We start from the raw sequence: 6,744 nt of genomic DNA, 5'->3' as shown, positions 1-6,744 counted from the left end.
GGGGGGGTTGGTATTCAAAGCTCTAACTATGCTGCACTTTTACTTCCTGCCTTGCTGCCTTGTTGAGATAACAGCACTTAGGTCATGGATCTTTCACGCTCCTGCGGTAGTTTTACTTTGTGATTGAGTTGAAGATAAACCCTGTACACTGACCTAACTTGGACGAAGCACTAGAAGGTAATCTTCTTAAATTCTACCTTTACTGTAACGCAATAACTGCTCTAGTCTGTTATAGAACATGCATTTAGTAGATTGAAGTTTTGAGTCCAGCTTAGCTATTAAAGTATACACACTGTGATCTACTGGGAGAATCCAAGCCTGCTCCTTGTTAAGGGCTCTTATCGACGTGCTACATGACCCCGAGAATCATACCTCCATCCCCAGTGAATTTAAGCCCTCAATTCCTGTCTAAGCTCAGATTTCGCTAGTTCAAAGAAAGTCAAATCTTCAAACCCTCAATTTCCCCAACCCCAAGCATATCCCCCAAGCACCTATCCTGCCACCACCACTTGACACCACAAGCGAATCGCACTCAAAACTATACCGCCCGAAACTCCTTTTCTGATCTTCACGGAAGCATTTTAATCAACATACTATGCTGTAAGATAGTATCCCAAGTGTCCCCAAACCCCACAACCCACATCCAGACAATCGCAACATTTCCAAAAATGGAAGTCCTAAAACCTAAACCCCTCCACCCCCCCCACTCAACAAAATACCCAAATCAACATCTCCAACGCAGACTCCGTATATAACCTCTTCCCACACAACCCCACAACAATCCCAACCATCCCCACCAGAGGGATCCCAACCCCCCTCAGCAGACCAACCCACCACGTACCCTCCCCTCAACCACCCACGCGAACAAAGTCAAGGAAATAATACCTCCCCGTCTCAAAGTCCTCCCATTCCACGTCCCCAACCCCAACGACCCTCGGGAGAACTCGAATGAGATCCCCACAGCTCAACCACTCCAGACCATAAAAGGACGCGTGGGATCCTTTCATGGAATTCGCAACACCCACCTTTCACTCTAGAGAGACAGATAAAACTAGAGATACTCAACCCCGTCCCAAGTTCCCCATCGTACCTTCCAACCTTCCCATCTCTTTCACGGCAGCGAGGGCAAAGACGCGGTAAGCGAGATCTAACGTCGTGCAAGATCACACAAACACGCTTCGATTTCAAAATAGGGGGGCCTGAAATAGGTAAGAAGATGTATTTCATTGTGGTCTATCAACCACACGGTCGTCCAAGACTCAGCGCCCCTTCCCCGAAGAACTGTCTCGGGGGTGGCGATGGGTAAATTTTGAGGGTGATGTATTGATAGTTTATGCACGATGGGAAATCATGGGCACGCGCGGGACTCGATCCGGATTTCGATCCCATAAACAATCTTATACCAGAATGATCTCCCATTCCAAACTTCCCACCCCCCTCACCATTCTGTGCTGGAGACACAAGAAGACGTCAAGCGAGCCACATCCTCCCCAGTTTTACTCGCGAAGGGAATCCACAACCCCCGCAAAGAACTCACCTGAAGTGTGAAAACTCAGAAATATAATATCGAGATACTCTATCAAGCACACGCGCTTCCCAAGCTTACGCTTTTGAAAACCTCCCTTAGGGTTGGAGACACCAGGTACACTAACCGAGACATCCATACATACCTGGAGCATGTGGGGAAATCATGAGCACGCGTGGGACAGACTCTGCGTTTAAGAGCTAGAATGTACTGTTGATAGGGTATTTGTTATTTAGCTAGAAAGTGGATGGGGATGAGAAGGGCGTTAGGTGTATGTATATGTGTGAGGAAAATAAGCATTGAGTTGTGATGAGATGATGGCATGCATGGGCTCAAATGGGGTGGGTGTTGATGTAATGACGTTTTCTGTGGATGAAGTATCTGTTATTGCGATGGAAGTTCTGAGGGGTGAACTCCATCCTGTTCCCATACTCTTATAAATGCGAGGAAACTGATGGAAAGTGATGGTATAATAATGTAGGGATTTGAGGTATACCGTCAGACATCCAAGATGATAGAAGTATTCTTTTCGGGGGTTTAGAAGTCCAAAGAAGGTGGAAGGAAGGATGAGAACTTACCTAGCGATTATATCGAGAGACAATTGAGTACAACAAACTCACCTTTTTGTATACCATACCACCATCCTACCCATTAGCTCAATATCTACCGCCAGCACCCCCCTCCCAAAATTAAGTACAACCCAAACCATCCCCCTCCCAAATCAGAACTCCAATTCCAATTCCAATTCCAAATCCCCTCCTCCCAACAATCCCCACCCCCCAAAACGTAGCCCTCCCAACCTCCCAACCTCCCACAAAAATTTCCCTTCCTCCTCTTTCGTCCCCCTCCCTACCCTAGCTTCCCGTCCTCAGCCCCCTCTCGCATTCTGATATTTCCGAAGTTAATCAAAAATCCAAAGTACGGAGTAACCTTCGTACCCTCATCCTCGTTCGTAATTGTCCTCGTACCCACGCCCTGGTTCCGTACCCAACAGAGCCGCACTAACCCCTCCCCCCCCAATCCGCACCCCAGTCACCCATCCCAAGTTTCCCATCCCCAACCCCTACCCCCCCAATCCCCCTCATCAACCTGTAACAGCCCATCTCGCTTAACGTTACCTTCCCCACCCTCTCTCGAACACGGGACTGCTAGATTAAAAAACAAGACGGAGATGACACCAGAACCCTCCCCTCAATCACGCAAACAGCAAAAAACCGAGAAAAGAATCTGAAAGCAGAAAGTGAATACGGACCTTGTATTCAAACCTTGTAAATTGCAATATAGCAATAGAGTACCCCGGGGCACGTGTTAGGTATGGTAGACCCAGAAACAAAACAGATAAGGGAGACAGATGCCGAGATCCGAATCCAAAGGGCGTACTCGTACCTAGCTAGGCACGTTAGGATACAATTATCAACTCCTCCATGCCGTTACGGCGGATTATTTGTTGAACTAATTTTCACACAGAAGGTGGCGAGGAAAGGAAGGTATCGCTCGCGAAGGGGCCAAGAAGACGATTCCCTGACTACCTAATGGTCAAGGAGCTTTTGCTCACGCAGGAACAGCGCAAAACCGTAACTATAGGAGGGAAAACTCCATTGTAGCGTTAGAGATCCCGTGGGAACGAATGTCCGACGAGGAATTACGGTGATGATGGCGCATATAGTTGTATTTTATTCTCCTAGAATTGATTCTAGATTTCGTGATGCTCTTAGGAAGTGATGGGTGGCGTGGGCGTAGTTTTGTCGGGGATTAGGAGAATAGGATGAGGATTCCGGTGTGTACTACCACTAGATATATTGGGAAGCGGTTAGTTAGGGGGAAGGTCTGGATTGTTAGTTTGGATAGTGAAGTTCTAATATATCTTAGAAGTCTCAGGTACCTCGACATGACGATATTCATGATATCATTTGCGTGATTCTAAAGCAAAACCCACAGATAAGATTGACCAGAGAGCGGCGACTGAGATCCATTCTCTAGGAGCATTTCTCGAGCTTGCAGATTGTCATCTCTCATCCCAAGTCATGAAAGCCCGCCTTGAATCCCCCAAACCTTATATTGAACAATACATGACATGCCAAGTGTTTGCCTGACGGAGCACTGTGTACCAGCTCCGATGAAAGCACGAGCCAGCATCCATAAAGCAGTAGAATGCCTTGCAATAGCAGATCTAGACAGCCAGTCTAACGCGAGGATTTGCGCTGCAGCTCTAGATCTTGCAGTTGCATTTCGATGCAGGCGCATGGCCAGAAGAGGGAATGTAGCTGGCGGGTAAAATTGGGCACTATGATATTATCCGACCATTCATCCGGGAGTTTGAAGTCTAATATATGGATAACAAACCAGAGTTATTGGACGATAATACATAAATTGTCCGTTAATGACGAGAAAAGGAAACGCTTGTTGGGAGTTATTCGCCGGGGCCACTTGCAGCTGAGATCGAGAGTTGAATGGATAGGGTACGACCTCCTTAAAGCCCGAAATATCGAATGTCCTCCTCCGACATTCATTTACAGCAACCTCGATCTTCGGCGATAGTCTTGCTGAAATTCCAGAACTTCAAGATAAACTCAAAAAGACGCCGTTTTTCATATCGTATAGATTTTCCGACCTCGGTAGGGATGATTAGCAGTGCGAATCGGGCGAAGCTTGTGAAAGGATACCAGAACTTCCGAAGGAAGGTTGAGAAAGTAGAAGTGTTAGAAAGAACCTACTTGGGATTTTGAGATTTGAAACAGCCAACCCGCTAGGCAAGCTGCAGATCATCCGAAGGAACCATGGTTGGGTGGCTACTTCAATGGTTCTGCACCGCCACAGGTAGTCGCACCGCCACATATGCCACAATTACTAGGTAGGTAGGTAGCTCACCCCGCTGCGAGAAGCTAAGCTGCTGAAGCAACTATCTGAAGTACCCGACACAGTCCTACTTCAGTAGCTGAAACATGTTATTTGTTCCTAGAAAACTCAAGTATCTGCAAGATCTTCGTGAAACGTCACGCAAGCTGCAGATCATATCCAGTCATGTCCTTCGGTAACAGGTTTCCGGTATTCAGGAGTTATTTGCTGGCAGAACCTACCCGTATATGGTTGGTAACGGCAAATACCGTAGTGAAGGATACGCAAGAGATTCTTTCTGCTTGCGCGGAATTTTAACTTTGAAGTTATAGCCCCAGCGGAGTTGATACTGTCAATGGTTGTATTATTGTTGATCGTTAGTTCCGCGCTGGATAGCCAAGATCCACTCGGAGCGGCGAGGCGTAAAAGATGGCGACCCGAAAAACCTTAACGTTTACCCGTTGGCAGATCCCTTTCTTCCGAATTTCTAGTGACGCCTCTGGGAAATCTCCGATACAGGCGTGGAATTGTGAAAGGACTCGATGTTTTTGACTCTGGATCCAACATGTAAATCTCGTTGAACCAGCTCAAACGAGTTGGATGTTGGAATGTTGGATTTCTTTGGAAAAAGCAATCATGCTTGTGAAACTTTAATCCTCAAAGTGCAGATTGCGGTATTCGATGCCGGGACTATACCCCGTGCATACTGCTCATGGATGGTGGTGGATCGTGGCAGGTGTCACGGCTGCTAGGCCTGCCCGAAGAAGCATTTCACATACGGCGCCACATTCATCCGCGCTCGATCTAGGCAATAGTCTAGACACCAACGCTTCAAGCGTCAGCGAATGGGAATCTGTGCATCGTTAGTGATGTTCATTGCAGCTCCAGGAAAAATAGCAACCAGGAGAAAACCGCTGAATTTCACACCCATAGCTTCTAGAAAAGAAACTTGGAATCAGAATGCGCCGTCAAGTGTTTCGTCCAAATACTTCGTACATGATGAATATAACCAGCTTTTTTCGCCGCTACCCTAAACGGTAACCTTACCATATAAGGTAAAGTCTCATCTAATATTCACCGATAATTCGCCAGATACATCGAATATTACACTATTTTAGAGCAGTGCACAGATGTGGAGGGCTGGTTATTTACAGCATGTACGAAGTAGTGCTGGGAAGCAGATCCAGAGCTCTATTCATCGTTGTATAACCACAATTCCAAATGAAAAATCCAACTTCCCGATTGATTGTGCAACGTACATGAATCATGCTCGATGCCTACCAAGACCGCATGGTTGTTCCGACTATCTGATTTCGTATCTCGAGTGTTGTAAGTTGCGCCCAAAATATTTTGCCTTGCGTTTCGTGACTATTGAGCTGCTCTTAGCCTCTATATTTGCTTGGATATGGACGATAGTAGCTGGACATCCAGTTCAGTACCTTCCACTTCTGCCGCGGACGGTCTGTGGTGCATCCGGGAGCCATATTTTGTACAGTATTCTTGGGAGGAGGGTTGCATAGACTAGTTGACGTGCAGAAAAGCCTATGTTTAAGGTTACAGCAATGTCGGTTGGATCTGACGGCAATAATGTCAGCCTTACTGACTTCGGACCAGCTAGATGAGAGAAGAAACGAAGGTTTTCCGAGGATCAAGTGACGTAAATGCGGTAGCATGTTAAGAACAAAGGTGTCGATTCGTTGAATGTGCTTTGGGAGGAGGCTCAAGTCTGCTGCCAGGCAGTGGTGCGTCAGTAGCGGATCATGGCGGTTGATTGAATTATCGAAAACAGATCAATAGCAATAGCTCAGCCATTATTGATTTACCGAATCATGAGCGTTTTGAGGTTGGGCACGTTCATTCAAAACAGACTGAAGCATCCCATCTTGGTATTATTGACAACTTGTCATTTGAGGGTGCAGGTACATCCCAGCGGCCCGCGCACTTTTTGCGCTTCGGCCTTCGATGCAACTATCGGCTCTCAATAAAGATATCAACGCGGCGGTTGCTCACCAGACCAGATGAAATTAAAATAATGTCAACGAGGAAGTGCTTCCAAAGCTGTCGACGTGGCGACGTCGCGTAACTTCTGCGATATAGGTCATGGGTGTGCATTATAGAAGACGTGGACCGGGGTTTGAGCGCGCCCAAAATCTGGCAACCAAAATATGTTATGATCGTCGACATCGGTCCCTTCCTCCTCCTTCCTTCCCTTTCGCTACCAAGCGTGGACTCTAGGTAGGATCGGCGCCACTTTGGAGACGAGCCTCACCTCAACCAGAATGCCGGATACTACCCAAGTATGGACGATTGTCTTTGTTGAACCGTGATACGGAGTGCCACAATTTGGCGTTTGGGTAATAATCAGCGAAACAGTCTGAGGGCTC

The sequence above is a fragment of the Glarea lozoyensis genome (genome assembly GCF_000409485.1).
Source record: "Glarea lozoyensis ATCC 20868 chromosome Unknown GLAREA1, whole genome shotgun sequence".
Taxonomy (NCBI): domain Eukaryota; kingdom Fungi; phylum Ascomycota; class Leotiomycetes; order Helotiales; family Helotiaceae; genus Glarea; species Glarea lozoyensis.
This window is presented reverse-complemented; position numbering follows the sequence as displayed.